Source organism: Stegostoma tigrinum, unplaced genomic scaffold (genome assembly GCF_030684315.1).
Source record: "Stegostoma tigrinum isolate sSteTig4 unplaced genomic scaffold, sSteTig4.hap1 scaffold_70, whole genome shotgun sequence".
In the NCBI taxonomy this organism is placed as follows: domain Eukaryota; kingdom Metazoa; phylum Chordata; class Chondrichthyes; order Orectolobiformes; family Stegostomatidae; genus Stegostoma; species Stegostoma tigrinum.
The window spans coordinates 1,198,162-1,225,427 of record NW_026728643.1 but is presented as its reverse complement, the minus strand read 5'-3'; the positions used below and the strand labels follow the sequence as shown (position 1 = coordinate 1,225,427).

The 27,266-nt window shown below is 46.7% G+C and overlaps 1 long non-coding RNA gene across 1 annotated transcript in view; it reads right to left on the bottom strand.

The window, feature by feature from the left end:
- Nucleotides 1–480: 480 nt before the first annotated feature.
- LOC132209177 (uncharacterized) overlaps nucleotides 481–27,266 on the bottom strand; it is a 31,179-nt gene continuing 4,393 nt past the window's right edge. Inside the window, exons 2-3 of the long non-coding RNA XR_009445270.1 lie at nucleotides 17,586–17,766; nucleotides 481–1,633 (exon numbers count right to left, since the gene is read on the bottom strand). This is a non-coding gene — a long non-coding RNA (uncharacterized LOC132209177). The remainder of the gene's footprint in view (nucleotides 1,634–17,585; nucleotides 17,767–27,266) is intronic.

Sequence of the window (27,266 nt, the reverse complement as noted above, 5' to 3'; positions counted from 1 at the left end):
TTTCCAGCATTCACCGTTGTTCTTCCTCTGACTCTAAACCCAGTTGGAATGAAATTCTGTTCCGTGACTGGGAGCTGTGAGCCATGGAAGACAGTAGCTGGGACACATTTCTTAGACACAGCAGGATTAACCCATACCGTGGCTTGGCTGTCAGTGAATAGAGACGTGAAAGAGTAAAGTGCCATCTGACCCCCTCAGTGAGACCCTGAAGGATGTGTCCTGGCTGAAGTTCTGTCGCTGCCATTCGAATGCCCCCACTCGCCACCCACCTCCCCCCCAACCCTGAGATTGTCCTTTCTGAGCTCCGGGTGCTGTTCAACCCTCAGGACAAATACAACAAGCTACAGTGATGTGTTTGAAACAAAGCTGATTTATTTTACATTTCCCTAGAATGTTAAACTTCAGCCCAATTTGAGAGGTTATAAACATCGTCACAAACAAACTCCAAATTTCAAAACAAAAGTATCAGAACATTCCAGCACAGACCAAGACCATTTTTAAAAATTTATTTGTGAGATGTGGGTGTCGCTGGCTGGCCAGTATTATTTGGCCCATCATGTTTGTGTTGGTTGAGATTGAAACACACAGGTTTGCAGCTTTCTGGATTCACCATTGAGAAGAGCAATTTCAGGCTGTGAACTCTGCCCCTATTTGTTTGCATTTCTCGTTTCAATTTGTTTCTGTGTCTTCTACACACCCAGCACAGGCACATCTTTTGTTGTTTTTTTTTGAGGCCTAACTCCAATCTTTGTGGCCATGAAAAACTAATAACATTTCTGCAATTTAATCTCTCCTGCCTTCCCCCGTGACAGACTGCCTTTTTGCCCCTCTCTCACCCCTACCTTGCTCAATACCTTTTACATTTCTGATGGGTGCCAGCCCTCTGTGACCTCACTGTGCCCCCGCGTCAGTGGCACGAGTTTTGAATTCTCTTCCTCCAGAGAAAATCTGAAATCTTTGTGGCGCAGCTTTCCCTAGATTTTATTTTTAAAACAAAAACTGTGAAATTGTTTCAACATTGAGTTTTTTTTATTCTTCATTCAAAAATTTGCGTCATTATAGCTAAGCTGTGATCCTTTCAGAGTCCAAAAATGTGCAGGTTAGGTGGACAAGCCATGCTAGGTTGCCCCCTAGTGTGCAGGTTAAGTGGTTGGGTTAACCCTGGTAAATGCTGAGTTATGGGAGTAGAGGGTCAGTATAGTGATGGGCCGAATGACCTCTTTCTGCACTGTAGGGATGTGATTCTAACCAGTTGTGCTCATGGTCATGTTTTCCTCATGACAGCTCACACATCACCAGGTTCATTCAGCTCAGGCTGTCATGCTGCCTTCGTGTTTTTGTGGGTTTGTGCTCAGACCTTTTATGGTTTACACAGTCTATTTGAGGATAAGAGTGAATTTGTAAATAGAGATTTCCCAACCAAAATCACTTGCAGATTAGGAAATATTTCTGCTGCTGGCATCACTCACAAGGATTGGGAAAATAAAGGGTCATTCACAAATCTTACACAATGCAGGTTGTAATTGCCAGTAAAGACTGAATAGCATCAAACTCTTTTCTAAAGAAAAGAGTAGGCCAGAGTTAACCTGGTACAAATTGGAAGCTTTGTCCCTGTGGAATGAAGTCATTGGATCTGAAACAAAAAATGGGAATCAGTCCTGAGGAAGAGCAACATGACCTGAAACATTAAACATTAATTAATGTGCTGAAATATCCCTTTACCCAAATTCAATCAAATTCACTCATTAATCAATCCATCCAGGATTTTCCCATTTCAGCAAATTTACAGAAATGTGAACCTTAGGTCAGTAGTTGGGAAATTATTGGAGAATGTTCTTTGGGACAGAATTTACTTATTTTTGGAAAACATATTCTGTAATTGTTGGACTAAAAAAGAACAAAACGTGAACAGTTTTTGGTATCACTTATGAATTACTTGACATTCATTTTACATATGTATAGAGCTAAAAAGTGTAATGTAATTACATCAGTGAAATTAATGTGATCATACAGTGAAAAAAAACATTAGAAACTAACTACAATTAATGAGCTGAATAATATGCGATTATTTGTACCAGTTTTTGCATTGACAATTCAATCTTAATTGATGCCTGTAATATTTTATGCTATTAAGCGTAACTCAACAACAAAGTAATGAAAGGATATCAGAAAAAGAGCTTTAGTTTCAGCTTTATGGACCTAAGGGATACTTGTACACAGAGTTGGATGATGGCACTGGAAACTGTTAAATACACAATGTCAGTGCGGACATGAAAAATAATTTCCTTTGCAAGGTGTTCCTCGCTCAGAATAATTAGAAATTTATTGTGATTATGAATCTACCATTTAAAAGATAGTTACTGTGATTGACTGAAAAAGGTTATATTTTACTTAGAAAATTAGACTAAGCAATATCCAGGTTGTAAATGTGTTTATTCAACAGAATATCTAGATTGTCCCAGGAGCTAATTATACATACACAACTCATAATAGCTTGAAAAATACATAGAAACAGTGATTATTGAATTGAGAAAGACATGACAGTTGTATTGGGCAGTTCAAATGTCTCACTACATTGGCAACATGTTTATGTTGTTCAAACAGGCAGCATGCTTGTCAAAGCAGCAGATTTTCATTTTGGTATGTACGTCTGTTTAACTAGAATCCGTTCTGTTCTCAGTGTAAGAAACTCTTGTTGTTGTGTGCGATGGACTGTCACTAACAGTGTAATTTACCCGATCAGCTTTCCTTTGTCTGTCAATCAGGTGGCCAGTAAACTATACACCTGCTTTTCATAGATGATGCACAGAATCATTTCTGAGCAAATAAGTGGCAGATCACGAAGTTATTTCACTGAGAAAAATTTCTAGCACACATCGTCATCAGCATGTTCTGGTAAGATTTTCTGTACAATTCTGATCTCTACCTGTAAAGCTGATAATACCTGTGTTGCTTGTCAGTGAGGATTCAGTGCCTTTGTCATGAGCTGTTTTTATTCAGGCGGTTGTTTCAATATGAATCTGCCAAGTTCACAATCTCCTTTGACTGTAATTCTGTGAGATTACTGATTCACAGAATATTTTAATCTGCAGAAAGTAATGTTCAGTCACATGCCTCTCCATAATCCCGAAATGCAATTGTGAATCTTTCTCGATCTCACTTGAAATGTGTGATGATCTCTCTCTATTCTTGTCTATCTGTGACTCTGTCTCTGTCACTGTGTCTATCTGTCTCTCTTTGTCTGTCTGTCCCTGTGACGATCTGCATCTCTCTCTTTCTCTGTCACAGAGTCACAGATAGACAAGGACAGAGAGAGAGATCATCACATATGTAAAGTGAGATCGAGAAAGATTCACAACTGCATTTAGGGATTATGGAGACGCATACACAGGAACACACGGCGACAGAGAGCACGGGCGGGTGCACAGAGAATACAGAAGGACAGCGCAAGAACAAGAGATAGAGACAGTGTCACAAATGTAGGATGAACACAATGACAGCCTTAGACAGGGAGAAATGGAGAATAAGACTAACACTGTGTGTAACACCTTTATAACTCCACCCCTCCACCATCTGTTCAGAGGGACAGAGCCGTGCATTGTTTCCAATATTCCCATCAGAGATCACTCAGCACTGTTTTCATAGAATTCAGAGTATTCCTACAGTATGGAAACAGGGCCTTCGGCCCAAGAACGCCACTCCGACCCTCAGAGCACCTCACCCAGACACATCTCCCTGCAACCCACCTAATCTACACATCCCTGAACACTATGGGCAACTTATCTTGTCCCATCCACCCAGCCAGCACATGGGAGGAAACAAGAGCACCCGGAGGAAACCCACGCAGCCACAGGGAGAACATGCCAACTCCACACAGACAGTGTCTGTCTCTTTCTCTCTCTGTCTCTATGTGTATCTGTCTCTATCTTGATTGTTGTGTCCATCTGAGACTCTATCTCTCTCTGTTTCTGTACCTGTGTTTATCTGTCACTCTTTGCCTGTCTCCATGTGACGATATCTCCCCCCACACTCCCGGCCCTGTGTCTGTGTTGGTCCTGATGTTAATCTGTGACTGTCTGTCTCTGTCCCTGTGCCTATGTGTGTCTCTGTCTCTCTTTGTCTACTTGTGATTCTGCATGTGTCTGTCTGTCTGACTATCTGCCTCTCTCTCTCTCTGTGTTTCTCCCATTTGCTATGTGTGTATCTCTATCTCTATCCCTGGGTCTGAGTCTTCCTCTCACCCTGTGACTATCTGTGTGTGTCTCTCCCTCCGTCACTACATAAACGGCCTCATTGATGTGACATTTACAAGTGTAATCATCCTCTCTTTCTCTCTCTCTTCCTTCAGAGCAGAGGGTCAGACATGTGTCCCACAGCAACAACAATGGAAGCCACTCTACAAAACTCATTCCCAGCAACAATGTGACCCTGCCCTGCCCGCCCTACACACCCCGAGAATGACCAGGGCAACAGGAGCGCAGAGATCGGACCCACCTCACAACTAAATGTGCCCCGCAAGAGGCACAACATGCTACCTGTGAGCAAGATGGATCGCTCCTTTCCTGGCACTGTGACCCTTCCAGGAACTACCTCCTAAATCACACTGTGGCATTCCCTCAAATAGATGGACTGCACTGGCTCAGCAAAGCAGAGTGTCATCACCTTCTCGAGGGCAGGTGGGAAAGGGAAATGATAGCTGGCTCATCGAGTGTCTCTTAGATCCCATGGAGCAACTTCAGACCCATTCTGTCCTTCGCTCCCTCGCTCGCGCTCTCCGTCTCTGTGTGTATCTTTGAACCTCCCCTTGACTTTGTGTATTTGTCTCTCCCTCTCTATGTCTCTCTCCCCCTCTTCCAGTGTCTAATATTCTTCCAGTTCCTTCATGGGATGTGAGTGGCCATAAGCCAGTGATTGAACCCTTTGCAGCCCATGCAGTGTAGCTCACCCACAGCATTTAGAGGGTGGCACTTCCTGGACTCAGACAAGTGACAGTGTCAGAATGGGAATATTATTCGGGCCAGTGTGCACTGTGTCTGGGAGCAGAGATTGGAGATGGTCATGTTCCAGGCATGGACTGCTCTTGTCCACTCAGGAATAGTGGGTGCTGTTTTGGAGGACCATTTCTGGAAGGGGATGCTGAATAATCCAAAGTGATCTCTGTAGGTCCTTGGAAATGAAGCACAGCTCTGTCCCTCTGAATTGATGGTGAAGGGTATTGCTCTCATTCTCCATTTGTCCCTGTGTAAATCTGTCATTCTCTTCATCTTACATTTGTGACTCTTGCTTTCTACCTTGTGCTCTCTTTCTCTGTCCCTCTGTGTTCTCTGTGAATCTTTTTGGTCTCTCTCTGTCCCTGTGTGTTCCTGTACATTTCTCTCCATATCCCTGAATGCAGCTGTGAATCTGTCTCTGTCTCAGTTCATGTGTGATGATCTCTCTCTGTCACTGTGTCTATCAATATCTCTCTGTCTCTCACTCAATCGTTTTGCGTATGTGTGTGTGTGTGTGTGTGTGTGTGTGTGTGTGTGTGTGTGTTTCTCTCTTTCTGTCCCTATCTCTCTCTCTCACCACACCCCCCCCCCCAAACATCTACAACTATCTCTCCCTCCTTCACTACATAAACTCTCTAACTGATGTGACATTTACAAGTATATTCATCCTCTCTCTCTCTCCTTCAATGCAGAGGGTCAGGCATGTGTCCCACAGCAACAACAATGGAAGCAACATTCCAACACTCGTTCACAGCAACTATATGACCCCTCACCACTGAGAATGACCAGGGTGACAGAAGCACTTGGAGTTCATCTGCCACCCACCTGCATGTGTCCCTGCAAGAGGCACAATGTCCTGGCTGTGATCAAGATGGTTGCTCCTTCCCTGGCACTGTGTCTCACCCAGGAACTCCCTCCTAAATCACACTCTGGCCTTCCCTAAACCAGATGGATTGCTTTGGGTCAGCGAAACCAATCACCATCACCTTTGTGAGGGCAGGTAGTGAAGGGGAATTACAGCTGGCCCATCGAGTATCCCTCAGATCCCACAGAGCAACTTCAGACCAAATCTGTGCTAATTTCCCTGCTCTGTCTCTGGGTGTATCTTTGAGCCTCCCTTTGTTCCTGCATGCTTCTATTTCTCTCCTTCTTCCAGTTTCTTCATAGGATATGAGTGTCTATCGGTCGGTGAGTGATCCCTCTGCAATCCATGCGGTGTAGCTCACACACAGTGTTGTGAAGATGGGATTCGAGCCCAGTGACAGGGTCAGAATGGGGATATCATTTGAGTTCATTGCGCTCTGTGCCTGGAAGCAGAGATTGGACATGGGGATGTTCCAGGCATGGATTGCTGTTGTCCATTTGGGGATAGTGGTTGCTGTTTGGGGAGGTCATTTTTGGAAGGAGGTGCTGAATAACCCTGAATGATACTTGCAGAGGCTGTTGCAAATGATGCATAGGTCTGTCCGTCTGAACTGATGGTAAAGGGCTAGAGTAATTAAGGTTTTACATACTCTCTCTCTTATTCTCCATCTTCCCCTGAGTAGAGCTGTCATTGTCTTCATCTTACGTTTGTGAGCCCCTATTTGTTTCTTGTGCTCTCTCTCTCTGTCACTCCGTGTTCTTTGTGAATCTCTCCGTAACTCTCTGTCCCTGTGTATTCCTGTAAATCTCTCTCTGTGGCCCAGAATGTAGCTGTGTCTCATTTCATATCCGTAATAATTTCTCAGCCCCGTGTCTATCTGTCACACTCTGTCTCCCCCGTGTCTAAATGTGAGTCTCTCTCACTGTGCCAGTCTCTCTCTCCCTCTCTCTCCCTCTCTCTCTCTCTCGCTGTGTGTCATGGTGTCTATCTATGACTATCTCTGTCATCCCTGTGTTGATCTATTTGTGTCTCTTTCTCTCTGCCTGTGTCTACCTCTAGGTCTCTCTCATCCCTGTGTTGATCTCTGTGTGCCTTTCTATGTGTGCATGTCCATCTCTAGCTCTCTCTCTCTCTTCCTAAGTAGAGCTGTGTCTCTCTCTGTCCTTGTGTGCATTTGTGATCCTCAGTTTCTGACATGGCCTGTACTGTGTTTCTCTCTTTCTATCCCCATGTATATATTTCTCTTGTCTCTCTCACTACCGTGTCTCTGATTCTCTCTGCCCCGGTGTTTATTTATTTTAATCACATCTGGGATGGAAACATTTCTGGCCAGGCCTGCATTTCTTGCCCATCACTGACTGTGCAGAGAGCTGTGGGCCTGGACTCCATGACAGGCCAAACCAGACAACGAGCATTACTGAATCAAGTGTTTTCTTTTTCCCAAACAGTGACAATGGGTTCAACATCATTGTTGCATTCTCAGCTCTGAATTCTTTATTGAACTTAAATTCCACCCTCAGTCGTAGCTGGATTTGAACCTGGGTGCCCCTGGACTTGGGCTGAGTTTGTGTGTTAGTGGCATTGATAATACGATGAGGCCTATTTCTCTGTCCTTTCGGATTTCATGGTTTGCCTCTTATGTACCTGTGTGTTTCTGTGACTGTCTCTGTCCCTGTGATTATAATGTTGTGATTGTGTTGAAGGATCTGCTGGAGACTGGGTGCTGAGAGTTCCCCTACGATTATCCAGGATTGCAGTAAATGAGCTCTTTCACTGGAATGAGGCTGCACTTGCTATTCTGACTATTCCCCAGCATTCCTGAAAAGTGGGAACTGGGCACAGTGAGACTGTGGGGGAGATGCACTCAGATGGCGTAGCAGTGAGTCATTGGTAAGGTTTCGGCATCTGTGTCTCCTTGTCTTTGTGTCTAAATAAGGGGTCGGCCATTTAGAACAGAGTTGAGGAGAAACTTCTTCACCCAGAGAGTGGTGGATATATGGAATGGTCTGCCCCAGAAGGCAGTGGAGGCCAACTCTCTGGATACTTTCAAGAAAGAGATGCACAGAGCTCTTAAAGATAGTGGAATCAAAGGTTATGGGGAGAAGGCAGGAACAGGATACTGATTGTGGATGCTCAGCCATGATCATAATGAATGGTGGTGCTGGCTTGAAGGGCCGAATGGCCTACTCCAGCACCTGTTGTCAATTGTCTATTGTCTATTGTCCTTCTCCAGCTTCCAATGTTCTTCTACTTCCTTCATGGGATATGAGTGACAATCAGTCAGGGTGTGAATGCTTCACAGTCCATGAGATGTAGCTCACCCACAGTGTTGTGAGGGTGGCACTTCATGGATTCAGACCCACTGACAGCATTGCAATGGGAATATCGTTCGGAGTCAGTGTGCACTGTGTCTGGGAGCAGAGAATGGGGATGGGGATGTTCCCAAAAGGATGAAAGCAGTCAATCCTGGAATAGTGGGTGCTGTTGTGGAAGATCATTTTTGCTGAATAATCCTGAGTGATCCCTGCAGGGACCTTTAGATGATGTACAACTCTGTGCCACTGTACTCATAGTAAAGGGGAGAGAGTGTCTGTCTCATTCTCCATTTCTCCTTGTGATAACAGTGTCATCGTTTTCATCTTAGCTTTGTCTCTTTCTCTATCTGTCTCATGCCATTTCTTTGTGAATCTGTTTGTCTGTCTCTGTTTCTGTGAATCTCACTCCATGTTGCTGAATGTAGCTGCGATGTCTCTGTGATCAGTTCATAAGTGTGATAATCTCTCTCTGCTCCATGTGTCTATCTGTGGTTCTGTTTGTGTCCCTATATATATCAGCAATCTCTCTATGTCCCTGTGAATATCTGTTTCTTTCATTCATGGATTCCCTACAGTGTGGAAACAGGCCATTCGGCCCAATAAGGCTATACTATCCTTCAGAGCCTCCCACCACAACCCCATAACCCACTTGTTATACACATTGCTGAACAAGTTAGCATGGTCAATCCACTTAGCCTGTACACCTTTGGACCGTGGAAGGAAAACTGAGCACCCGGAGGAAAGTCACACAGACTTGGAGACCATGTGCAAACTTCACACAGTCACTCAAGGATGGGAGACAACTTGGGTCCCTGGTGCTGTGAGGCAGCAGTGCTAGCCACTGAGCCATGGTGCCTATCTATCTATCTCTCTGACCCTGTCTCTATCTGTTTCTCTCGCTCTTTCTGAGTCTGTGTCTGTCGATGGTTCTCTCCCCTCTCTCTCTTTCTCTTTCTGTCTTTCTTTCTCTCTCTCTCTCCCTCTCTCCATGCGTCTATCAGTTATTCTCTCTGCCCTGTCACTGTGTCTATTTGTGATTCTCTCTGTCATTGCACCTATCTGTGTCATCCTCTCTCTCTGTCTCCCTCAAAACCTGTGAAAATCTGTGTCTCTCCCAACCTCACTGTATAAATTGTCGAATTGCTGGTACACTTACAAGTGTAATCATTCTCTCTCTCTCCATCTCTGTGTCTTTCTGTGTGTGTCTCTCTCTTTCTTTTTGTCCCTGTGAATAAATGTGAGTGTGTGTATGTACAAGACTGTATGTGAGAGCGTCTGCACACACGAGAGAGTGTGTGATTGAGAGTAAGGGACTGAGTATGTTTGAGACCCTTTACTGGGGCAGGGGAAGAAACACATGATTTATAGACAGCCACATAATGAAATTACAGGATGGAATCATTGACACAAACTTTGCAGTCCAATGGACACACTCACATGCATGGTCTTTCTTTCTGATGCACGCACACACACAGAGCCTCTCTTTGGGTCTCTCTCTCTCTCTCACATGCGCAAACACACGGAGACACGTGCGTGCAGACACACAGATGCACAGAGACACACACGCGCGCAGGTACACAGAGACACACACAGACACACACGCGCAGACACACGCGTGCGCATACACACGGAGACACACATGCACATGCACATGCTCTTTACCTGGATGTTGCTGATTATGGTCGATTTGAGATACAAAGAAAGGCCGGATATATTGGAATATTTTTCACTGAAGCGTAGGAGGTTTAAAGGTGACCTGATAAGGAGTTTATAAAATAATGAGGGGTATAGATAGAGGTAATGGTAGCTGTCATTTCCCTAGGATGGGACATTTCAAGACTAGGGTACACAATTTTAAAGGTGAAAGGAGAAAGATTCAGAGAAGGCATAAGGGGCAAAGTATTTACACAGAGGGTGGTAAGTGTGTGGAATAAATATCCTGAGTAAGAGGTGTGTGTGAGTACAATTACATCACTTAAAATACATTTGGGCCAGGAGCAGGCAGGTCAGACTAGTTTAGTTTGGGATTATGTTCGGCATGCACTAGTTGGACCGAAGAATCTGTTGTTGTGCTGTCGGACTGTATGACATGCAGATACGCACATGCACATGCACACACACACACACACACACACACACACACACACACACACACACACACGCTCACACACACACACACACACACACACACTCACACATACACACGCTGACACAAACGCACATGCTCACACATGCAAACACTCACACACATGCACATGCACATACTCACATACACACACACACATACATGCACTCACACACACACATGCACGCGCACTCACACACATATGTGCGCTCACACACACACAAATGTGCATGCTCACACACACACTTACACACACACACACATGTGCTCATACACAAATGCGTGCGCTCTCAAACACATGCACACACACACGCACCCACATGCGCGCTCACACATGCACACAAACACACACATGCACATGCACACAGGTACATGCACATACGTGCACACTCACACAAACACACACTCACACGTACATGCACATACTTGCATGCTCACACACACATACACACACACACACACACACACACACACACATACACACACACACACACACACGCTGACCCCTTGAGCTCAGAGCCTCACTGATTACAGCCCCTGATAAAACCTGTATAAAGTGCTCCCATGTTCTCCACAGTCCTGTGCTGGGAGCAAAGTGGGAGCGGAGATGGGGAAATGTGGGTGTTTGAGGGGCAGTGATATGATCAATGCTTTAAATTCTCAAACTCTACTGACATTTTCAGGAGGAGGAGAAGAAACAAAGTTTTGAATGTCAAGTTTGAAATGGCTGTATGTTGTGCAGACCAGGTAGAGACAGGGGCAGAAGAGAGAGAGAGAGAGAGTGAGAAAGAGATAACAAAGTGTGAAGCTGGATGAGCACAGCAGGCCAAGCAGCATCTCAGGAGTTTGATTCTGGGAGCCACACTGACAGCAGGAAAATCCCGACAGATCCTCAGCAAATATCCCCATTATCTTTCTATTCCTGTCTCTTGGGGCATCTGCAGTCCGGCTCTTAGGTGCTATTATGAGACCAATGTTAAATATTTTCAAGCTGCACTGACAGAGATAACATGGCTTTAAAAAGGTTTCAAAGAACAAGGAATGGTAAATCTTTGCTGCGAGAGAATTAACATTTCAATGGCCAGGAAAATCCAACAAAAGACTCCAATCCTGGGAATTACCATCTCTATCACACAGAGGCCTCCTTAATGAGCAGACTGAGGGACATTGCAATGTGTCAGAGGTGGAGTCTGCAAACCACTCACTGAGAAATGTGTCAGATTTATCCTGACATAATGCGTAGTGAGCAGCTCTCCCTGTTTGATTGAGATGGTGTGTGAGTATGTGTGTTTATTATTATTTTAAACCTCTGTTATATTGCCAGCTTATGATTTATTTGGTAGTTTGATGTTGCTATGATGTTTTGTAATGCTGTGGAGGTGGTGTAGTGCACATAAGACTGACCTCTTGTTGTGTAATTTTGCTGCAAAATGCTGTAGCTCCCCCTTTCAAGTAATCTTTTCTGTTTTATCCCCTGAAATTTCTGGTTTGGAAAGTGACAATGTGAAGATCCAAAATGTCTGGGGCCAGGAAAGCTTTGAAAAAAAAACTTCCAGAGGGGGACAATATTGGCCTGATGCCTGTTCCCACTGCATACCATGAGGGGCCCATATGAGTCCTCTCTCTTTCTGACCCTGAAGTTTATATGGGTTATGGAGGAGGGCAGTGTGATTAGATGTGACAGTGAGAGAAAGATTTGAAGAACTGAGAGAGCAGGACAAACAGGAGAGCCAGAGAGAGTATTTGAGATTGTGAATTAACTGTAATGTCAGATTCTGGGGTCACAGGAAATAATTAAACTGAGCCAGCATCACAGATGGGGAAAAAAATCAGATTATCTGGCTGCTGGGACACTGCTGCATGTGGGATCTTGCTGTGTATTAATTGTCCCAGTGCCATTGTTACAGGCTGTGACTGTTTTAATCAGCTCACCCATCATTTCAAAGCTTTACGAAGGGACTGGCATGGAAACTAAACGCACCACCCGATATGTTTGTGTTCAGATGTTGCCAAGAGATTGTCCATGTGACAGAGAGGAAATCCCAGGATCTTGCTGCACTGTCTCTGCTTTGCCTTTCAACTAATGCTGTCTCTTTTTTTTCTCCAAAGGGATCAGTTATTTTTTGAAGAACCAAAGGGGAGGTTTTTGGGGCCCACAACGCATAGAACAACGGCTTTCTCCGAAGGGGGATATCATCCTGAGACTTATTGGACAGGCTGCACCCCAGGGTTTGAAGCTTGGGGTTAAAGTAATCGGGGCCATGGGATTTGGCACAAACATGTGTCAGGACTCCCCAAGGAGGAAATCAAAATTGTAAATGTGAAATCTCACAAAAGACATGTTCTGAAGTCAGAGTAATAATGTGAGAATGTGAAGTCGACATTGGGATTGAGAGACAGACTTGCAACATGGAGAGAGGCAGAAGAAAATGGAGAGGGACGGAGTGAGAGGCATTTGAGATTCTTAAGTATCTGTCACGATAGTGCCTGGGGAATACAGAAAATATTTACCATTTAACCAACATTGGGTTTATCTTGTTCCTGACACATTGCTGGCAGTGGGATCTTGCTGTGCCTCATTGTCCTGCAGCAATGCGACTGTCTCGATAATCTCCTCCTTTTAACCTTGCCTGATGGGTCTGGGATTGAAATTTCCCAAAGTTTTCCCCAATTCAATCAGAGCCTGGCATTGATGAGGGATGGCTTGTGTGAAGGGGAGACATCAAACCCTAGCCTCTTGCTGGGCGATTTCTTTAACAATGTCCTTCCTTTCCAGTTCCAATAACTTTCCTCCCTTTCTCTGTCTATTTATTTTGAAACTACAAGGGGATAAGAAATCCTTCCCTTGGACACAAGTTTCCTTCAGAGCGAGGAGGGGTGGGGTTCAGGCATTGGCCTGAGGCCTGTTCAAAAGGCTGCAGACTGCGGGGCCCATGTCAGTTGTATTTGATTATTACCTCAAGATTTGAATTCCTCTGGTGTACCCTGGTTTTCTTTTAGGAGCCTCCAGGTAACTTTTAAGAACAGGTTTGAAGTCTGGGGTTAAAGTAACCAGGGCTTTGGGATTTGACACAAACATGTTAATTCTCCTCCCAGTGAGTGTCTGACAGACAGGACTCCCCACGGAGGAAATTAAAACCATAAATGTGAAACTCTCTTCAAAGACTCATTCTCACTTCAGTGTAATGTGTGACATGTGCAGGCCAGGATGAAAAAAAATTGATAATCACATAAATAAAATATTTTTTGGCCATTTTACTTCAATCCCCTGAGTAACTGCGAGGGCATCTCTGTCTTTCTCACTCTGTCTCCTCTCCTGAACCCTCTCCAGCTTCCTTTCACTTTTTTTTTCAAACAGAAACAGAGGGGGAGTTAGAAATAGTTTGCAATACAAAGTTTTTTTACCAAAAAAAAACAGATGTAGACAAAAAGTGTGAGTGGGAGGGTGTGAGGGATAAAGGGACAAGATATGTCTTTGTATCTGTGCTGGGAAAGGGAGACAGGATCTGGGGGAGGTGGCATATTGTTGGTGAGAGAACTGGGGTCTCCAATATCTCTTCACTGCCCAACTCCAATCACTTTGTTCTAGAAAGTGCCACCCACCAACTCAAATCCTGGGATGGAGGGGGTGTTTTTTGTCCCAAAGAAACTGATAGCCTCTTCCCTGAATGGAAATTGTGATTTCAACACATTTTGGAGCAGGAAGGGGCGACCTGTAGGATCGCAATGTGTATCAATGACCTGCAGCATTACTGGCACAGAATGCTGGGAAACAGTGCCCTGGCTTATCAAACAGAATATCCTCCAACATCAATGTCACAGTCTTTTTAAATGATAACGATTACAATGCACAGGATTTAATCTGGGAGAGAGAGAGAAAAAAAATCAGAAATGGGGAGGTGGGGAGGGAACAAGTGAGAGAGGAAGAAAGATCGAAAGATTAGAGATTTAGAAGGGAAAGAGAGAGAGCCTGGAAAAGAGAGAGTGACATATCAGAGGTGAAGGGGAGAGAAGGAAGTATTTTGAATTTCGCAAGCAGCAGGATTGGTCCCTCTCTGTCAGCCTGGAGCCAGAATTGAGCCCTTAACCAGCATCAGTGAAACCCACAATCTATCTGCAGTCACACTGTTGCTTGTGGGATCTTGCTGTGTGTCAAATTACCTGCAGTGTGGCCTACATTGCAACAAGATGCCCAGTGTCCAAATGTTGTTTACAGAGCCTTTGATATTACATTTTCTTTGTCTCTCTGTCTCACTCTGTCCATCTCCTTCTCCACGCACCTTCCTCAGACTGGGATCTTCCTCACTTTCTCTCTGACCATACTCTGGCTCTTTCTTTCTCTCTTACTTTATCTCTTCCCCATTTCCCTCTCTCCATTGCCATTCCTCAGTTTAGGCCTTCCCCACTCCCACCACTCTCTCCAGACCGTCCCACCGTTTTAGACAGTCAATGCCGCAGTGTGACAGGTCAGGGTTACTAAATGGCAGGGGTGACAACATTTCAGTCACAGAGGTATAATTCAGAGACAGTGTTGGGGGGAAAGGGAGATGGAGACAGAGAGGAAAAGCTTAGAAAGGCGGGGATGGGAGTGAGATCGGAGGGCTGTGGGAGTGGGGAGGTGGGGATGTATGGGAGGCGGGGAATAGATACAAGGGCTGTGGTGGGGGATCAGTAGTCATTGGGATCTTGCTGTGCAGTTGTTTGTTTATTCAAAATTTAGCCCCTTCTGGGTGTTGTATATGGGACGGGGAGAGGGGAGAGTTGGGGGAGATCAGGAATCCTAACCATATGTGAAGCTTTGGAAGTCATATCTGTGTTTCAGATGGGGCCACATGGCAGCAAGCAATCAATGGAAGATGCAGGTGTCAGGTTCGTTTTCGGAGACCCTCATGGACTTGCTGCAATAACAAGACACTGACCTGTTTAGAAAAACACAAATCCTTTTATAACCAAGCAAGTACAAGCTGTGGAGAATTATTGTACTCAACACGGCACAGAGCGCAGAGTCTCACAAGTAATTCTCCCCGAGCAGTGGACAGTCCCCGCTTTTTATACTTTACAAAGACATGATACATAAAACAGATGTAATGGGAGCTGCTTGGCCTGCTGTGTTCATCCAGCTTCACACTTTGTTACCCTGATACATAAAACAGTTTCACATTTTACAATGACATGATGCATGAAACAATTACTACAACAGACAAAAACAGGATACCAAACAATGATTACATCAACAACATAAAAGACCAGGATATAGTATCGATTGCCAGTGAAGTAGCTGCTAATGGCAGGAGGCGATTTCGAGTTGTTGTCCAGGACAGATTCTGATTTCAAGTTGCCAGTGTTTCTGGCTGGAACAAAGTCAGTGCCCTGGCCCCTTTGTCAGCGACAGAAGTTACATGCTTCAGAGGTCTCACACCTTTACAAATGTTCCTTACTTAACCTTATTTGAAACAGTTTGATTCTTGTTTTATTCAGTCAGGAAGCTGAAGACAGTGTTTGCATAATGATGAGTGGGAAGATAAGGAGTTACAAAAGTTTTACACTGAATTCCTAGCTGGGCAGGAAGCTTCAGGGTAGTGCCTGCATACCGATGTGTAGGTAAATAAAAGACTTTAATTTATAGAAGTATAGACATCAATGGGATGTTATCCCAATAACATCTCACAGGCACCACCCGAATGAAGTGTATTGGCGAGCTGAAGGCCATAGGAGATTGGAAGGGAGGGGTGAGCTGGATACTCCTGTCGATCCATCAAACTGTTTTCTCTCCTGCATTTCATCTTGGAATATCTGGGAGAAATTCCGCTGGGACTTATTGTCATTTTAATGGAGAGGTAGGTGGGTAGGATGGGTTGCCAGGATCTGGGAAAGGAAGACTACAATCCCTCCTCCTCCCCCCACCACCCCATGTCCCAATGCCACCTCTTGGCCCCTCTTGGCCTGTCTGTGAGGTTTTGGGGTGAATGGAGGGAATTGTTCCCATTGACTGGGACCTTATTCTGATCTCTGGGAGGGCTGTGGGTGAGGGAGTGGGGGTGTCAGTGCAGGATCTGGAACGGGGAGGGGCTCAGTATTACAAAGGGGCAGAAACTGCAGGGACTGACATCACACCCACCCCCCACTCCCTCTACGCCAGTGTTCAGGATGAGTTAAGATTCTCCATCAACGTGTGGCCATTTTCACATTTTGCTGTTTATGCAACCACACACAGCGCGGAGAGTGGAGGTGGGGTTGGGGTGAAGATGGGAGTGTTGGGGGGAAAAGGAATACAGCTGAAACAGGTAGAGGTGGACACGTTTAGCGAGGCTAGGTACAGAATCTTGGGAGGTGGTGGTGAGAGGCTAACTCACGTGTTCAGTCCGACTCTGCTCAAAAGTTGAAATGGGGGAGTGTAATATTTGCAGGCGGGTTCAGTGGGGGAGAGGCCTGTTTTCACATTGCAGCCTGTAGAGGGGGTGGGCCAGGCTCCGACAAGGTGTTGAGGGAATCCCTCAGCAGTACCGCACACAGCTGCCGGTGGGATCTTACTGTGCACCAATGCAGCCTGCAGGTCACCCTCACGTCGACATGAGGCTGTCTGCAGGGCCCTGGGCTGAGACTGCTGATGGCCTGATAGTGCGTGCACTGAGTTGTATGTCACCCCTTCTTTCCCCAACCCTACCGCAGCCCAGAACCACCCCACATTCCCTCACCCCTGCAACCTCCAAAATGCGACAATGATGTTGCAAATGTCCACGAGACACAGCGGGGAGATGGGAACACATGGCAAACGTGAGGCAGAAGAGGGCATTGCTATTGAAACTTGAAGGAAATGGAGAGAGTGAGGGACATTGATCGATTCTCGAGCAGGAGAAAGTCAACAGAGATCGATCCATGGATAGGGGCAGAGACAGAGATGGGGAGGGAGAGAGACAGGCGACTGGACACTTTGAAAGGTTCATCATTAATATTTCATGTAGAAACAGCACCAATCCCAGGTGGAGTGGGCAAGAGGTTTGTGCCTGGTGAATGGGAGTGGGCAGAGGGGAACATTGGTCATTTCTTTGTGTTTTTTTAACCGCATCGCCAGAGTGACAGAGAACAAGCTGTGGGGGGGACAGGTTAAACACTGAGTGGGGAGATGGAGAGGGACAGAGACACAGGCCCTGTTGGGTGACTCTCCACCACTGAGTCACTGCCCAGCCTCTCAGGAAATAAACCTTTTTTGAGTGCGAGCAGCAGCGGAGGCAAGACGGACCCGGAAGACCGCAGCTAAGGTAAAGCAGTTTATTTTTAAAATTACTTACCAGTAGCGGGCAGCGGTGTTTTTCCTCTTTCAGAGAAGGAGCGGGAGCAGCGGAGGAAGTGACGAGGACCAGAGGGGCAGCCGGGAAGGAAAGCAGTGAGTATAAATACTCACCCTTCGACGCCAACGGCCATTTTGAGTGCGAGCAGCAGCGGAGGCAAGACGGACCCGGAAGACTGCAGCTAAGGTAAAGCAGTTTATTTTTAAAATTACTTACCGGTAGCGGGCAGCAGTGTTTTTCCTCTTTCAGAGAAGGAGCGGGAGCAGCGGAGGAAGTGACGAGGACCAGAGGGGCAGCCGGGAAGGAAAGCAGTGACCATATATATCAGCAAGGCGGCTAAACCCGAGACTCTACAACTGTAGAGTCTCCCACCCGCCCTCCTCCTCTAACCTAGTTAGTAAGGTAAGGTTCATTCTAAACTTTCTCTATTGAATATAAGTTTGTTATTAATTTGTTATTATTATTTGACGTAAGCTTTCTACTTTAGTATTGAGTGGGTGTTCAGATAAGTGGGGTATGGACGCTAGGGCAGTTGCTTGTTCCTCCTGCAGAATGTGGCAGTTGGGAGATGTGGCACACGTCTCCACTGGCTACATCTGCGGGAAGTGCACCCAGCTACAGCTCCTTGAAAACCGTGTTAGGGAAATGGAGCTGGAGCTGGATGAACTACGGATCATTCGGGAGGCAGAGGGGGTAATTGAGAGGAGTTATCGGGAGTTGGTCACTCCTAAGGCTCAGGGCGAGGATAGATGGGTTACAGTTAGGGGGAGGAAAGGGGACAGACAGACAGTGCAGAGATCCCCTGTGGGCATTCCCCTCAGCAATAAGTATACCGTTTTGGATACTGCTGGGGGGGATGACCTACCAGAGGAAAGCCATAGTAGTCAGTTCTCTGGCACTGAGCCTGACACTGTGGCAAAGAAGGGAAGGGGGCAGAATAGAAAAGTACTCGTGGTAGGGGACTCGATAGTTAGGGGAATCGACAGGAGATTTTGTGGGCAAGATCGGGATTCCCGGAAGGTAAGTTGCCTCCCTGGTGCCAGGGTCCGGGACGTCTCCGATCGGGTGTATAAAGTGCTAAAAGGGGAGGGCGACCAGCCAGAAATCGTGTTACATATTGGCACAAATGATATAGCCAGAAATAGGTTTGAGGGTATAAAAAGTGATTTCAGGGAGTTAGGATGGAAGCTGCAGAGCAGGACGAACAGAGTAGTGTTCTCTGGTTTACTACCGGTGCCACGAGATAGCGAGGTGAGGAACAGGGAGCGGGCGCAGCTGAACACGTGGCTACGCAGCTGGTGTAGGAGGGAGGGCTTCAGATATGTTGATAATTGGGATGCCTTCTGGGGAAGGTGGGACCTGTACAAGAAGGACGGGTTGCATCTGAACTGGAAGGGGTCCAATGTCCTGGGTAGAAGGTTTGCTCGAGTAGTTCGAGAGGGTTTAAACTAGTATGGCAGGGGGGTGGGAACCTGAGCTGTATACCAGAGGTGAGCGTTGATGCAGGTGAGGCAGTAGCAAGAGGTAGACCAGCTAGTGGGAAGGATTTTCCTGGGAAGGAACCAAGGGATCGGTTAAAGTGTGTTTGCTTTAATGCAAGGAGTATCAGGAATAAAAGTGATGAACTTCGAGCATGGATCAGTACCTGGTGCTATGATGTTGTGGCCATAACAGAGACATGGGTTTCTCAGGGGCAGGAATGGTTGCTGGATGTTCCAGGGTTTAGAACATTTAAAAAGAATAGGGAAGGGGAAAAAGAGGAGGGGGTGTAGCACTACTAATCAGAGAGGGTATCACAGCTACAGAAGCTTCCATTGTCGAGGAAGATCCGCCTACCGAGTCAGTATGGGTGGAAATTAGGAACAGCAAGGGAGTAGTCACCTCGTTAGGGGTTTACTACAGGCCCCCCAATAGCAGCAGGGAGATTGAAGAAAGCATAGGTCGACAGATTTTGGAAAAGTGTGCACGCAGTAGGGTTGTTGTAATGGGTGACTTTAACTTTCCTAATATTGATTGGAACCTCCTTCGAGCAGAAGATTTGAATGCAGCTGTTTTTGTAAGGTGTGTTCAGGAGGGTTTCCTAACGCAGTACATTGACAGGCCGACGAAGGGAGAGGCCATTCTTGACTTGGTGCTCGGAAACGAGCCGGGGCAGGTATCAGATCTTGTGGTGGGAGAGCATTTTGGTGATAGTGACCATAACTGCCTCACATTCCACATAGCTATGGAGAAGGAGAGGATTAGGCAATATGGGAGGATATTTAATTGGGGAAGAGGAAACTATGATGCGATTAGACATGAGTTAGGAAGCATGGACTGGGAGCAGTTGTTCCATGGTAAGGGAACTATAGACATGTGGAGACGGTTTAAGGAACAGTTGTTGGGAGTGATGAGTAAATATGTCCCTCTGAGACAGGCAAGAAGGGATAAGATTAAGGAACCTTGGATGACGAGAGCGGTGGAGCTTCTTGTGAAAAGGAAGAAGGTAGCTTACATAAGGTGGAGGAAGCTAGGGTCAAGTTCAGCTAGAGAGGATTACATGCAGGCAAGGAAGGAGCTCAAAAATGGTCTGAGGAGAGCCAGGAGGGGGCACGAGAAAGGCTTGGCAGAAGGAATCGGGGAAAACGCAAAGGCATTTTACACTTACGTGAGGAATAAGAGAATGGTCAAAGAAAGAGTAGGGCCGATCAGGGATAGCATAGGGAACTTGTGTGTGGAGCCTGAGGAGGTAGGGGAAGCCCTAAATGAGTTTTTTGCTTCTGTCTTTACGAAAGAAACCAACTTTGTAGTGAATGAAACCTTTGAAGAGCAGGTGTGCATGCTGGAATGGATAGAGATAGACGAAGCTGATGTGCTGAAAATTTTGTCAAACATTAAGATTGACAAGTCGCCAGGCCCGGATCAGATTTGTCCTCGGCTGCTTTGGGAAGCGAGAAATGCAATTGCTTCGCCACTTGCGAAGATCTTTGCATCCTCGCTCTCCACTGGAGTCGTACTTGAGGACTGGAGAGAGGCAAATGTAATTCCTCTCTTCAAGAAAGGAAATAGGGAAATCCCTGGCAATTATAGACCGGTAAGTCTCACGTCTGTCGTCTGCAAGGTGTTAGAAAGGATTCTGAGGGATAAGATTTATGACCATCTGGAAGAGCATGGCTTGATCAAATACAGTCAACACGGCTTTGTGAGGGGTAGGTCATGCCTTACAAACCTTATCGAGTTTTTTGAGGATGTGACTAGAAAAGTTGATGAGGGTCGAGCTGTGGATGTGGTGTATATGGACTTCAGTAAGGCATTTGATAAGGTTCCCCATGGTAGGCTCATTCAGAAGGTCAGGAGGAATGGGATACAGGGGAACTTAGCTGCTTGGATACAGAATTGGCTGGCCAACAGAAGACAGCGAGTGGTAGTAGAAGGAAAATATTCTGCCTGGAAGTCAGTGGTGAGTGGAGTTCCACAGGGCTCTGTCCTTGGGCCTCCACTGTTTGTAATTTTTATTAATGACTTGGACGAGGGAATTGAAAGATGGGTCAGCAAGTTTGCAGACGACACAAAGGTCGGAGGTGTCGTTGACAGTGTAGAGGGCTGTTGTAGGCTGCAGCGGGACATTGACAGGATGCAGAGATGGGCTGAGAGGTGGCAGATGGAGTTCAACCTGGATAAATGCGAGGTGATGCATTTTGGAAGGTCGAATTTGAAAGCTGAGTACAGGATTAAGGATAAGATTCTTGGCAGCGTGGAGGAACAGAGGGATCTTGGTGTGCAGATACATAGATCCCTTAAAATGGCCACCCAAGTGGACAGGGTTGTTAAGAAAGCATATGGTGTTTTGGCTTTCATTAACAGGGGGATTGAGTTGAAGAGTTGTGAGATCTTGTTGCAGCTCTATAAAACTTTGGTTAGACCGCACTTGGAATACTGCGTCCAGTTCTGGGCGCCCTATTATAGGAAAGATGTGGATGCTTTGGAGAGAGTTCAGAGGAGGTTTACCAGGATGCTGCCTGGACTGGAGGGCTTATCTTATGAAGAGAGGTTGACTGAGCTTGGTCTCTTTTCATTGTAGAAAAGGAGGAGGAGAGGGGACCTAATTGAGGTATACAAGATAATGAGAGGCATAGATAGAGTTGATAGCCAGAGACTATTTCCCAGGGCAGAAATGGCTAGCACGAGGGGTCATAGTTTTAAGCTCGTTGGTGGAAAGTATAGAGGGGATGTCAGAGGCAGGTTCTTTACGCAGAGAGTTGTGAGAGCATGGAATGCATTGCCAGCAGCAGTTGTGGAAGCAAGGTCATTGGGGTCATTTAAGAGACTGCTGGACATGTATATGGTCACAGAAATTTGAGGGTGCATACATGAGGATCAATGGTCGGCACAACATTGTGCGCTGAAGGGCCTGTTCTGTGCTGTACTGTTCTATGTTCTATGTTCTAAACCCTGGGGACAGTCAGAAAGCATCTGCCCCTTGATCCCTGTTGAAATCTCTTCCATTTCTCTGGGTTCAAAACCAGGGGAAAGTGCTGATAAAATGGGGAAATGTTGGAGGTCAGTCAGTGGCAGGATTGCCTTTGTTTCTGTTTATTTTTTCTTCAAAATATCCTGGCTTTGATTTGGTCAATTTCTGTCTGTTTATTTTCTCTCTCTTTCTCTCTCTCTCTCTCTCTCTGTTTCCCCCGCTCACCCCTCACCCCACCATCTCATTCTCTGTCTCTCTCTCTCTGTGCTGGGGCAGGGGGGGAGATATCTGACACTGAAGCTTGTAGACAGTGAGACACACAGATTCTGGGAGTGGGGGTGTGGGATGTGTGAGGGGGGTGTGAATCCCAGCTCTGGAGTAAATATCTCTCCTGCCCTTCCCCTCAAACAGAAACACTGGGACAGTGAGGCAGTTTGAGATATCTTCCTGTTCCCCACTCTCTGTGTTTAAAATCAGGAGCTGTGCTGGTGTTTGGGTGGAGGGCGGGGTGGGGTGGGGTGAGGAGAGTGTGAGATTGTGGATACTCAGGCATGTTCAGCAGTGGGATCTTGCTGTGCTGGGTGGGGAATGTCTCAGATTGCTGAAGGCAGCAAGCGGTGAGATTTTGCTGAGCTTTCGGTGCTTTTTAAAAAAAAAATCCATTTTCATTTCTCTCTGTCTTACCTCCACCCCCAAGGAGATTTTATTCGGGAGCTGAAACTCGGGATGATGCAGAGTCAGAGAGAATCAAATCATTCTGCAGTGAGGAATCGTCAGACAGGAGCTGGGACCAGAGAGAGCGAGACAGAGAGAATCACAATAAACCATCCAGTGTCCTTGTCGTTCAATTCCACACTCACATGCTCACAGGAAAAATGAATTATGGGGCTCAGGCAGTCTCTGGAGTTTGGACCACAAGGGCGTGAGACCTGGGCTGGGGCTTGGGGGAGACGAAGGGGAAAAATGGGGCTGCTGCACAGTCTGATCCCACAGATTTCACTGCCTTCCTCTGACTCCATATTCCCAGCTTCTTGTCTCTCTCACAGCTTTCCATAAGTCTCCATCTCCCCCACATCCCCAAATCTCCCCCATCCACTCTCCCCTGATCCTCTGATATCCTTCCTTCGAATCACTTGGCTCCCTTCCTGGGATTTTCAGGAACTGTTCCAGCGTACAATCTTTCTGAAATCTGGCCTTCCCCATTCACCTCTCTCTGCACTTTCACTCTCTCACTGTCCTGTGGGATCTTGCTGTTCCTGCCTGACAGTCATTCTATCTGCATGCTCCCTCACTGTCTCCCTATTCCCTACTCTCGATGGTATCTCTCTGTCTGCTCTTCTTTCACTCGATTTCTCTCTGTCTCTCTCTCTCTCTATCCTTTCCTATTTTCTCCCTGGGATTTCTCTCTCTCTCTCTCTCTGTCCTTTCGTGTTCTCTCCCTCGGATTTCTCCCTCTCTACCTGTCCTTTTCCATTCTATCCCTGGGTTTGCTCTCACTCTAAGTTGCTTTCTGTTTCTCTACCTGAGTTTATAGCGGGTTTTGAGAAAATTTGTAGCTCAGGTTGAGTTTCTGGATGTAAGTTTGCTCGCTGAGCTGGAAGGTTCATTTTCAGACGTTTCATCACCATTCTAGGTAACACCATCAGTGAGCCTCCGACGAAGCGCTGGTGTTATGTCCTGCTGAGTTTACATTAACCTCAGTTTATTTTCCCCCTCTTTCCCACTCTTTCTATCTGCCCTTTTTCTTGTTCTCAATGGGATTTCTCTCTGCCCTGTCTGTCTGCCCTTCTGACTCTCCCAGTGGTACTCTTTTGCTCCGCCTCTGCCTCTGGGTTTCCTCATTATGTCTCTCTTGCTGAGATCATTCTCTCTCCCCTCCCTCTGCCTCTCTCCCTTTCTGTTTCTCTGTCTCTCTCCTCAATCTTTCTCTGTCTATCGTCTGTTTTCCAGCCTCAAGTTTCACACTCTCTCGGTCCGTGTGTCTCTCTCGCTTGTCTATCCTTCTATCGCTCTCTGGGGTCTTTCTGTCCCTTTCTATCTGACCCTCTGTTTCTCTCTCCCTATCTTTTCATCTCCCTCTGTCTCTGTCCTACACCTTTTCACTCCCTGGGATCTTTCTCTGTCTCTCTCTCCTTCCCCCTCTCCCCCCTCTCACTTTCCCTCCCTCCCTGGGATTATCTGCCTGCCTGCCCATTGCTCTCTCTCCCTCCCTGGGGCTGTGTCACTCTGTCTGCCTGTATCTCTCTGTCTCTCTCCCTAGAGTGGGTTTGGGCTTTGTGCCAGAGTGGAGAGGGGTGTATATTTATTGGAGTGAGATCGCCCCTGTTTTCTTCTCTCCCTCTCTTTCTTTGTCTGTCCCTCTCTCTTTATCTGTTCCCCTCTCCACATCACTTCACTATTCTTCTGTCTCTCTATACCTCTTTTCTCCTGTTGGATTTTCTTTCTCTCTCTCTCTCACCCCTCTCCCTCCTTCTGTGTGTTTCCACTTCTTACTCCCCATAGCTTGTCTATCCCTTGGCATGTCTGTGCCTCTTTTCTCCTCGTGGGTTCTCTCCCTCCCTCTCTGTCTATGACTCTCTCTCCCCATTGCTTGCCTCACCCTCCCTGAGCCCCTGCCCCACCTGAGTTTCACCCTTGCCTGCTCTCTCTAAACTGAAAGGGGGGTGGGGGGTTACCTGTCTCATTGAGGGGGGCAGGGTCTGCCTGGGGACCAGGGTCTTGCTGTTATGTCAGGCAGTCAGTGAAAAGACCTCTGAGTCTCTCGCCCTATGCCCTGTGACCTCTGCCCCCAGGGTGAGGCAATGACTTGGTGAGGTGGAGGGGGGATTGTCCACAGAAGGAAATGCAGAGGGCCATTTATATACAGTGGAGTTGCGGTCACGGAGGAACTGGGAGGGGAGAGGAGCTCTATGTGGGGGGGGTGGTAATTATAAACTGAGAGTTGAAACTTTTTGTGAGGGACAAAATATTTGTGTGGTAAAACTCAAGTTGGGGAATTTTGAAAGGTGTTGCAAACATTTATTGAGGGGGCAATATCAGGGGAAATGCAAAGTGGGGGAGTCCCAAAATGGGGAAGGAGGGCAAGCTTTGGGGGCAATATTGTGGAGAGTAACTGAAATTGGGGAAGCAGCAATATAAGAGAAAAATATTTGACAGGGAGGGTCAAATTACTTATGGGGGGGTGCAATATTGTTTTGGGGAGGCACAGGATTTGGAGATGGGGTACAATATTGTGATGGTCGGGAAAAAGTGGAGGACACATTTCTGGGGAGGTAAAAAGGGGCAAAACGTGGAGACAGTGAAACATGCTGGACAGAAGATTTGGGCAGGAGGCAGAAAATGGCTCAAAATTGCATGCCACAAAATTCTAGGGCTCATTTTGGCAGGGGTCATTTCAGGGGAGCACATTGGGAAGCATACATTTAAGGAAGGCATTTGATAAGGTTCCCCATGGTAGTCTCATGCCGAAAGTAAGGGGACATGGGATGGGGGGAAATGTTGCAGATTGGATTCAGAATTGGCTGACTCTTAGAAGACAAAGGGTGGTAGTGGATGGAAAATATTCAACATGGTGCTCAGTTACAAGTGGTGTACCTCAAGGATCTGTTCTGGGTCCTCTTCTATTTGTGATTGTTGTGAATGGTTTGGATGAAGGAGTGGAAGGGTGGATTATTAAGTTCGCAGGCGATATGAAGGTGGGTCGAGTTGTGGATAGTGTGGAGGGCTGTTCTAGGTTACAAAGGGATGCAGAGCTGGGCAGAGAAATGGCAGATGGAGTATAATCCTGAAAAGTGTGAGGTGATTTATTTTGGAAGGACAAATTTGAAAGCAGAGTACAGGGTTAACGGAAAGATACTTGGCAGTGTGGAGGAGCAGAGGGATCTTGGGGTGCATGTCCACAGTTCCCTGAGAGCTGCCACCCAGGTGGATAGAGTTGTTAAGAAGGCACTTGGTGTGTTAGCTTTCATTAATAGAGGGATTGCGTTCAAGAGCTGTGAATTTATGCTCCAGCTGTACAAAAGCATGGTTCGGCCACATCTGGAGTATTGTGTCCAGTTTTGCTTGCCTCATTACAGGAAAGATGTGGAATCATTGGAAAAGATTTAGAGGAGATTTACCAGGATGTTGCCTGGAACAGAAGGAAGGTCTTGCGAGCAAAGGTTGAGAGAGCCAGGGCTTTTCTCTTTAGAACGAAGGAGAATGAGAGGTGACTTGATAGAGGTGTACAAAATGATGAGCGATATAGATAGAGTGGACAGCCAGAGACTTGTTCCTAGGGAGGAGGTAGCTATTATAACGGGGCATAGTTTTAAAGTGAGTGGCAGTAGATATAGGGGAGACGTCAGAGGTAGGTTCTTTACTCAGAGAGTGGTTGGGGAGTGGAATGCATTGCTGGAGCAGATAGTGGAGTCGGCCTCATTAGGGGCATTTGAGTGGCTATTAGATCGGCATGTGGATGACAATCTCAGGTGGGGGTGGAGGTTAGATAGGCCTTGGATTTAGGGTAAACGTTTGGCACAACATCATGGGCCGAAGGGCCTGGACTGTGCTATGTTCTATGTATATGTGATGGGAGCTACTTGTGGGATCTCACCGAGCTGAGTAGGGTAAGGGGTGGATGGTGATGCAGGAGGGAAAAAGGGAGACAGCTGAAAGAGGGAGAGGTGGGTGTGGTGGGGGGGGGGGGTGATAGGTACAGGATCTGGGGTGGGGGGGATAGGGGAGAGGAGGTTACTCCAGTGTTCAGGCCGAGCCCAGCTCCAAGTTGAAATGGGAGAGTTCAGTGTTTGCTGGTGGGGAGGCCCCTTTTTGCAATTTGCAGCCTGTGGGATCTTGCTGTGTGGGGACAGCCTGTAGCCGTTCCCTTTACAGTAGCGAGGCTACACTTTCCAAATTCAGATGTGGTGGGGCGGGTGAGGAGGGAGGGCTTCCGAAAGTGGGTGGAAATGATGCAGAAACGTTCAGGCTTCTTCAGTGTGGGGTAAGGGCATTGCAGGGGACAGCAGGTGGGATCCTGCTGTGCAGAATGTCCTTCATTCCTATGTCAGCTCCTCTCCTTGTGGGGGCGCTGTGGGGGTGGGAGGATGGGCTCCAACAGGTCGTTAAGGGAATCCATTGGAGGTCCTGCATACTGTAGTCTGTGGGATCTCGCTGTGTATCCCCTTTGGCAGCATGTCACCCTCAGGCTGTCTGAAGGGACCCAGGCTGAGTTTTCTGACAGTCTGATAGTG